Genomic DNA, 9,868 nt, shown 5'->3' with positions numbered 1-9,868 from the left:
CAGAAATTGTTAGTGTTATTGCATTAGTGGTTAGCCGCGTTTGCGTTTTTTTAACCACAAAAAAATTTTTATTTGCTCAAAAAAATGTCCAAAAATGCTGGTTTTTCACATTTACAGCATTTTTCAACATTAGAGCGTTTTTACAGCTAAAAAACTCCTCTAGAAATCACTGGTTCTGGGTTTTTTTTCAGCCAGAAAACGCCGCTGCCAAAAAAACGTTGATTCCAGTCTATGTGTGTATGGACACCGAGGAGAACATGCTGGGGGGGGGGTTACTGGCTGGAGAAAAAAATGCCAAAAACAGCTACTGTAAAAACGTGTGCATGAGGGCTAAATTTCCCCAACTGTTATTTTCCTCCAACTTTTTTCGTGCAACTGTTTCCTCCAGCTGCTACATTTCTCCAACTGTTATTTCCTACAACTGTTTTGCTTTCCTCAGTTTTTTTCCCTCAACTGCTTTTTTCCACTGATTGTGTCATTGCCCCCAAGTGTTAGTTTTAGTCAACAGTTTTTTTCCCCACAACTATTTTGTTTACTTCAACTGTTACATTTCTACAACTGCTGTTTCTTCCAATTGTTTTTTTCCCCGCAACTTTTCTTTTTTCCTCTGTTTTATTTCCTCCAACTGTTAGTTTTCTCCAGCTGTATTTCAACCAACTAATTTACCACCAACTGTTTTTCCTCCTGCTGTCTTGTTTCCTTCAACTGTTTTCCTCCAAATGTATGGACCCCCAACTGTTTTTATTTTTTTTGCTACAACGCTTTTTTATCCAACTGTTTTTTTTTTCTACCAGCTTGTTTTGTTTCCTCCAACTGTAATTTTTTTCCAACTGCTATTTTGCTTCAAATTATTCCCTGCAACTGTTTTGTTTGCATTAACTCTTAAATGTCTCCAACTGTTATTTCCTCCAACTGTTAATTTTCTCCAGCTGTTTTTTTTAACCAACTAATTTACCACCAACTGTTTTTCCTCTAGCTGTCTTGTTTCCTTCAACTGTTTTCCTCCAAATGTTTTTTTTTTTTTGCTCCAACACTTTTTTATCCAACTGTTTTTTTTCTACCAGCTTGTTTTGTTTCCTCCAACTGCAAATTTTTGCCAACTGCTATTTTGCTCCAACTTATTCCCTGCAACTGTTTTTTTTTTTGCACTAACCCTTAAATGTCTCCAACTGTTATTTCCTACAACTGTTTTTCTTTCATCCAACTGTTTTTCCCACTGGGTTGTTTCCTGCAAGTGCTATTTTTATCCAGCTGTGTTTTTCTCCAAATGTTTTGTTTACTCCAATTGTAAATTTCATCCAACTGTTATTTTCTCTCAACATTTTTCCCCTTCAACTGTTTTTTTTCCTCCAACTGTTACATTTCTCCAACTTTTATTTTCTCCAACTGTGTTTCCTTCCTCCAACTGTTCTCTTTTCCTCTGTTTCATGTCCTCCAACTGTTTTGTTTCCTTCTACTGTTACATTTGCACAACTGTTATTTCCTCCACCTTTTTTTTTATTTTCTCCAATTCTTATTTTCCACTAACTGTTTTATTTCCTACACCTGTTAATATTCTCCTGTTTTTTCCCCCCACTGTTTTGTTTCCTCCAAGTGCCATTTTATCCAGCTGTGTTTTTCTCCAAATGTTTTGTTTCCGCCAATCGTAAATTCCATTCAACAGTTATTTTCTCCCACCACCTTTTTTTGCACGGAAACGGCTTAGTTTGTTTGTTTTCTACAACTTTATTTTCCTCCAATTTTTTTCCTCTGAATTTTCTCCTTTTTTCTGTTTTATTTCCTCCAACTGTTTTTTTCCTCCAACCCTTTTTTCTACAGCTGTTTTTTCCACTAACTTTTTTGTTTCCTCCAACTGTAAAGTTGATCTAACTGTTATTTTCCTCCAACTGTATTGTCTCCTCCAACTGATAAATTGCTCCAACTGTTAAAAATTCTTACAACTGTTTTTTCTTTCTTCCAACAGTTTTTTTCTCCAACTGCTTTTTTCCACTAATTGTTTTGTTACCTCCAAGTGTTAATTTTATCCAACTGTTTTTTCCCTCTGTTTTCTTTTCCTCCAATTGTTTTTTTTTTCCTTCAACTGCTACAGTTTTACAACTGTTATTTCCTCCAACTGTTTTCACTTCCTTCAACTGTTCTTTTTTTCTTTTAACTATTGTTCAATTGTTTATTTTCTACAACTGTTTTTTTTCTTCCTAATCTATTGTTTTTTTCACAATTGTTTTTTCCACTGATTGCTTTTTTTTCCTGCTTATTTTCTAAACTGTTTTTCCTTCAGATGTTTGACCTCCAACTGTTTTTTATTTTTGTTCCAACACTTTTTTTCTCCAACTGGTTTTCCACCAGCTTGTTTTGTTTCCTCCAACTGTAATTTTTTTTACAGCTGTTGTATCCCCCAAAATTATTTCCGTACAACTGTTTTGTTAACCCTTTAATTTCTCCAACTGTTATCTTATAATTGTTTTACTTTCCTCCAACTGTTTTTTTTACTGTTTTGTTTCCTCCAAATGTTAATTTTCTACAACTTTTTTTTCCTCTGATTGTTTTTTCTTTAACTTTTCTCCTTTTCTCTGTTTTATTTCCTCCAACCCTTTTTTCTACAGCTGTTTTTTCCTCCAACTGTTTTGTTTCCTCCAACTACTAAATTGCTCCAACTGTTAAAAATTCTTACAACTGTTTTTTCTTTCTTCCAAGGGTTTGGTTCCCCAACTGCTTTTTTCAACTAATTGTTTTGTTACCTCCAAGTGTTAATTTTATCCAACTGTTATTTTCCCCCAACTTTTTCCCTTTATTTTTTTTCTTCCAATTGTTTTTTTTCCTTTAACTGTTACATTTCTACAACTGTTATTTCCTCAAACTTTTTTCACTTCCTTCAGCTGTTCTTTTTTTCCTTCAGTTGTGTTTTTCCCTCCAACTGTTTTTTTTTCTCTCCATCTACTGTTTTTTTTCACAACTGTTTTTTCCCACTGATTGCCTTTTTTCCTGCTTATTTTCTACAACTGTTTTGTTCCCTCTATCTTCTGAATTTCTCCAACTGTTAATTCCTACAACTGTTTTTCTTTCCTCAAACAGTTTTTATCTCCAACTGCTTTTTTCCACTAATTGTTTTGTTTCCTCCCAGTGTTAATTGTATCTAAATGTTACTTTCTCCCAACATTTCCCCCCTCTGTTTTTTTCCTCCAACTGTTTGTTTCCTTCAACTGTTACATTTCTAAAACTGTTATTTCCTCCAACTGTTTTTCTTTCTCCAGCCATTTTTTTTAATCAATTAATTTACAACCAACTGTTCTCCTCCTACTTTTTTCCCTGCGACTGTTTTGTTTGCTCTAACCCTACATTTCTGCAGCTGTTGTTTCCTCCAACTGTTTTGTTTCCTTCAAGTGTTAATTTTATCAAACTGTTTTTTTTCTCCAAGTGTTTTGTTTCTTCCAATCACAAATTTCATCCAACTGTTATTTCCTACAACTCTGTTTCTTTCCCCCAACTGTTCTTTTTTCCTCTGTTTTATTTCCTCCAACTATTAATTGTCTCCAACTGTTTTTTTTTCCTTCAGCTATTGTTTTCCACTAACTTGTTTTGTTTCCTTCAACTGTAAATTTGATCCAACGGTTATTTTCCTCCAACTTTTTTCCTCCGCCTGTTTTGTTTCCTCTTATCTGCTAAACTGTTATTTCCTACAACTGTTTTTCTTTCCTCAAACAGTTTTTATTCTCCAGCTGCTTTTTTCCACTAATTGTTTTGTTTCCTCCAAGTGTTAATTGGATCTAACTGTTACTTTCTCACAACATTTCCCCTGTTTTTTTTCTCCAACTGTTTGTTTCCTTCTTTGAGTCGGATTGTGACCCAGAATAAGAAAACACCAAAGCTCAATCTCAGTCTCATGAAGATTGAGTCCGGTGAAGACTGAGATTGAGCTCTGCAGTCACTTTTGCAGCAGTCTTTTTTCTTTGTGCAGGATTGCGACCCATAATAAGAAAAAAATGGCCGCAAAAGCGACTGCAGAGCTCAATCTCAGTCCCGTGAAGACTAAGTCCTGTGAAGACTGAGATCTGTAAAGACTGAGATTGAGCTCTGCAGTCAAATTTGCAGCAATTGCTTTCTTTGCATAGGATTGTGACCCAGAATAAGAAAACATTGGCTGCAAAAGTGACTGCAGAGCTCAATCTCAGTCCCGTGAAGACTGAATCCCATTAAGACTTAGATTGAGCTCTGCCATTTTACAGCAGTCTTTTTTTTCTTTGTGAAGGTTTGTGACACAGGACAAGGAAAGAACTGCTGCAAAAGTGACTGCAGAGCTCAATCTCAGTCTCATGAAGACTGAGTCGTATGAAGACTGAGATTGTGCTCTGCAGTCACTTTTGCAATAGTTTTTTTTCTTTACGCAGGATTGTGACCTAGAATAAGAAAACATTGGCTGCAAAAGTGACTGCAGAGCTCAGTCTTAGTCTTCACAGGACTTTGCCTTCATGGGACTGAGATTTAGCTCTGTTTTCTTATTCTGGGTCACAATCCTGTGCAAAGAAAAAAGACTGCTGCAAAAGTGACTGCAGAGCTCAATCTCAGTCCCATGAAGACGGAGTCCTGTGAAGACTGAGATTGAGCTGTGCAGTCAAATTTGCACCAGTTGTTTTTCTTTGTGCAGGATTGCAACCCAGAATAAAAAAATGGCTGCAAAAGTGACTGCAGGGCTCAATCTCAGTCCTGTGAAACCTAAGCTCTGTGAAGACTGAGATTGAGCTCTGCACTCAAATGTGCAGCAGTTGTTTTCTTTGCGCAGGATTGCGACCCGGAACAAGAAAACAACTGCTGAAAAAGTGACTGCAGAGCTCAATCTCATTCTCATGAAGACTGAGTCATATGAAGACTGAGACTGATCTCTGCAGTCACTTTTTCAGCAGTCTTTTTTCTTTGCGCCGGATTGCAACCCAGAATAAGAAAAGAATGGCTGCAAAAGTGACTGCAGAGCTCAATCTCAGTCCCGTGAAGACCGAGATCTGTGAAGACTGAGATTGAGCTCTGCAGTCACTTTTGTTGTTTTCCTATTCCGGGTCACAATCCTGCGCAATGTCCTTTTTTCTCTTTTGGTCAGTTTATTTCATTGGCCAAAATAATATTTTTATTCCGACCATTGAAATGAAATGAACGCTCAAGCACTGAACGCGCCAAGCATTAGCGTGCATTTAGATGCATTTACGTGCGTCAAACATTTTTTTTTCTGCCGAAACGCGACCGCTCCCGGATGCACTGGCAGTGGTTTTTTTTTTGGCCTCTAAACTCTCCTGCCGCTGAAAGCTGCTAAAAGTCTGTGTGTGCACGGAGGCATAGACCAACAAGGAGGGAAAAATGAAAAATGCCCATAAAAAGCGTCAATAAAAACGTCCGGCGCACAAGAGGCATTATGGATAAAAAGTGACAACTAAAACAAAATGCAGCAAAAAAATAAACAATTATTTTTTATTTTCGGGTATTTGTTTTCATATTTATTTTTTTTTTTCAAATCACATTATGCTTGATTATCCTCTTCACGCCGAGCGCACGTAAATGTGCGACCTCTTGGGGTCTGGGCCTTGACACCGAGCGGCCGCACATTTGTGTGCAATTAAAAAAACATACTGAGAGCGAGCGCCCTGCACACATGTCTGGTAATCACACAAAGGTCCCGATCTCCTCTTTTGATCGGGACCCTTCCCAATCATGTGACTGCCGTGACAGCGAATCACGGTTGTCACATGATCCTAAAACCCCGCCCCGCCTCCCGGCTTCTGAAACCCTTAAAGACCTGGAGGCGCCGGCGTCAAGGGGTTAAGTCACCAGTCACACCGCCCTCCCAATCATGTGATTCAGGTGTTCCAATCCCCTCCAATCATGTGATTCAGGTGTTCCAATCCCCTCCAATCATGTGATTCAGGTGTTCCAATCCCCTCCATATCATGTGATTCAGGTGTTCCAATCCCCTCCATATCATGTGATTCAGGTGTTCCAATCCCCTCCCAATCATGTGATTCAGGTGTTCCAATCCCCTCCATAACATGTGATTCAGGTGTTCCAATCCCCTCCATATCATGTGATTCAGGTGTTCCAATCCCCTCCCAATCATGTGATTCAGGTGTTCCAATCCCCTCCAATCATGTGATTCAGGTGTTCCAATCCCCTCCCAATCATGTGATTCAGGTGTTCCAATCCCCTCCATAACATGTGATTCAGGTGTTCCAATCCCCTCCATATCATGTGATTCAGGTGTTCCAATCCCCTCCAATCATGTGATTCAGGTGTTCCAATCCCCTCCATATCATGTGATTCAGGTGTTCCAATCCCCTCCATATCATGTGAATCAGGTGTTCCAATCCCCTCCCAATCATTTGATTCAGGTGTTCCAATCCCCTCCATATCATGTGATTCAGGTGTTCCAATCCCCTCCCAATCATGTGATTCAGGTGTTCCAATCCCCTCCATATCATGTGATTCAGGTGTTCCAATCCCCTCCCAATCATGTGATTCAGGTGTTCCAATCCCCTCCATAACATGTGATTCAGGTGTTCCAATCCCCTCCATATCATGTGATTCAGGTGTTCCAATCCCCTCCAATCATGTGATTCAGGTGTTCCAATCCCCTCCATATCATGTGATTCAGGTGTTCCAATCCCCTCCATATCATGTGATTCAGGTGTTCCAATCCCCTCCCAATCATGTGATTCAGGTGTTCCAATCCCCTCCATATCATGTGATTCAGGTGTTCCAATCCCCTCCCAATCATGTGATTCAGGTGTTCCAATCCCCTCCCAATCATGTGATTCAGGTGTTCCAATCCCCTCAATATCATGTGATTCGGGTGTTCCAATCCCCTCCATAACATGTGATTCGGGTGTTCCAATCCCCTCCATATCATGTGATTCAGGTGTTCCAATCCCCTCCATATCATGTGATTCAGGTGTTCCAATCCCCTCCCAATCATGTGATTCAGGTGTTCCAATCCCCTCCATGGACACAGGTGTATACAATCAAGCCCCTAGGCATGCAGACGGCTTCTACAAACATTGGTGAAAGAATGGATCGCTCTCAGGAGCTCAGTGACCCCAAGCGTGGTCCCGTGATAGGTGGTCACCTGGGCAATAAGTCCATCCGTGACATTTCCTGGCTACTAAATATTCCACGCTCAACTGTTAGTGGGATTATAACAAAGTGGAAGCCACTGGGAACAACAGCCACTCAGCCACCAAGTGGTAGGCCACGTCACATGACAGGACGGGGTCAGCGCATGCTGAAGCGCACAGTGCGCAGAAGTCACCAACTGTCTGCAGAGTCAATAGCTAAAGACCTCCAAACTTGGTGTGGCCTTCAGATGAGCCCAACAACAGTGCGTAGAGAGCTTCATGGAATGGGTTTCCATGGCCGAGCAGCTGCATCCAAGCCTTCCATCACCAAGTGCAATGCAAAGCGTCGGATGCCATGGTGTAAAGCACGCCGCCACTGGACTCTAGAGCAGTGGAGACGTGTTCTCTGGAGTGACCAATCACGCTTCTCTGTCTGGCAATCCGATGGACGTGTCTGGGTTTGGCGGTGGCCAGGAGAACGGTACTTGCCTGACTGCATTGTGCCAAGTGTAAAGTTTGGTGGAGGGGGGATTATGGTGTGGGATTGTTTTTCAGGTGTTGGGCTTGGCCCCCTAGTTCCAATGAAAGGAGCTCTTAAGGTGACATTTTGGACACTTTCATGCCCCCAACTTTGTGGGAGGAGTTTGGGGATGGCCCCTTCCTGTTCCAACATGACTGCGCACCAGTGCACAAAGCAAGGTCCATAAAGACATGCTCACCTCAGCTCACCCCATCAGTTTCCTCACACAGCTCCGATTTACTCACAGACATATCAGACTGGATGTCACACCACTTCCTCAAACTCCATCTATCCGAAACTGAGCTCATAATACTTCCTCCACCACGTGCCTCTTCCCCTGATTCCCAGGATCAATAGCACCACTATCAACCCATCCCCAGCATACCAGGTTGCTAGGGGTAACCCTGGATTCTGAACTATTCTTTCAGGCCACATCCAATCCCTGTCCAAATTATGGCACCTCAACCTCTGCAACATCTCCAGAATACGCCCCTTTATAACCAATGAGACCACAAACTCCTAATTCACTCTCTGGTCATCTCTCACTCGACTACTGCAACTCCCTCCTCATTGGCCGACCTTTACATAGGCCACACCCCCTCCACTCCATCATGAATACTGCTGCCAGGCTAATTCACCTTACCAACCGTTCAGTGCCCTCCACCCCTCTCTTCCAATCCCTCCACTGGCCTCCACTCAGTGTCCTCCACCCCTCTCTTCCAATCCCTCCACTGGCCTCCACTCAGTGTCCTCCACCCCTCTCTTCCAATCCCTCCACTGGCCTACACTCAGTGCCCTCCATCCCTCTCTTCCAATCCCTCCACTGGCCTCCACTCAGTGTCCTCCACCCCTCACTGCCAATCCCTCCACTGGTTTTTTTTCAGTGTCCTCCACCCCTCTCTGCCAATCCCTCCACTGGTCTCCACTCAGTATCCTCCACCCCTCTCTGCCAATCCCTCCATTCAGTGTCCTCCACCCCTCTCTGCCAATCCCTCCATTCAGTGTCCTCCACCCCTCTCTGCCAATCCCTCCATTCAGTGTCCTTCACCCCTCTCAGCCAATCCCTCCATTCAGTGTCCTCCAACCCTCTCAGCCAATCCCTCCACTGACCTCCACTCAGTGTCCTCAAACCCCTCTCTGCCAATCCCTCCATTCAGTGTCCTCCACCCCTCTCTGCCAATCCCTCCACTGACCTCCACTCAGTGTCCTCCACCCCTCTCAGCCAATCCCTCCACTGACCTCCACTCAGTGTCCTCCACCCCTCTCAGCCAATCCCTCCACTGGCCTCCATTCAGTGTCCTCCACCCCCCTCTGCCAATCCCTCCACTGGCCTCCACTCAGTGTCCTCCACCCCTCTCTGCCAATTCCTCCACTGGCCTCCACTCACCCAATGAATAAAATTCAAAATACTACCCACAACTTACAAAGGACTCCAGGACTTCTCCTGAGCTTCTCCCATCCTATAGAACTCCCTACCCCAATCTCTCTGGCTGTCTTCTAATCTATCCACCTTTAGACGAACCCTTGAAAACCTTTCTCTTTAAAGAAGTCTATCCTGCTTCTACCTAGTAAACTGCCATTTATTTCCTCCATTAGCTTCTCCCCCCACAGCTATTACCTTTTGTATCACTCAACCCTTCCTCCTAGATTGTAAGCTCCCAGGATCAGGGCCCCCTGTTTCCTCTTGTACCAAATTGCATTGTAACTGTCAGGGGCGGACTGACAACTCATGGGGCTCCCGGGCAATAGGGGATCATGGAGTCCCTGTGTCCTCGCCCACACTCAAACCACACCCAAAAAAGCCTATGAAAGATACCAGGGGCATCTCATGGGGCCCCTTACTGACTCCGTGCCCTCGGGCAGTGCCGAGTTTCGGAATGGTCAGTCCGCCCCTGGTCACTGTAATGTCTGCCTTCATTTTGTCACTGTAATGTCTGTAATGTCTGCCTTCATGTAAGTATGTAACTATATGTAACTATGTAACTATATGTAACTATGTAACTATGTAACTATATGTAACTATATGTAACTATGTAACTATATGTAACTATATGTAACTATGTAACTATATGTAACTATATGTAACTATGTAACTATGTAACTATGTAACTGTAACTATATGTAACTATATGTAACTATGTAACTATATGTAACTATGTAAGTATGTAACTATATGTAACTGTAACTATATGTAACTATATGTAACTGTAACTATATGTAACTATGTAACTATATGTAACTATATGTAACTATGTAA

This window comes from Staurois parvus, unplaced genomic scaffold (assembly GCF_062004578.1).
Source record: "Staurois parvus isolate SC_StPar_1 unplaced genomic scaffold, SC_StPar_1.0 ptg001265l, whole genome shotgun sequence".
Taxonomy (NCBI): Eukaryota; Metazoa; Chordata; class Amphibia; order Anura; family Ranidae; genus Staurois; species Staurois parvus.
The sequence above is the reverse complement of the archived record's forward strand: the minus strand, read 5'-3'. Positions refer to the sequence as shown.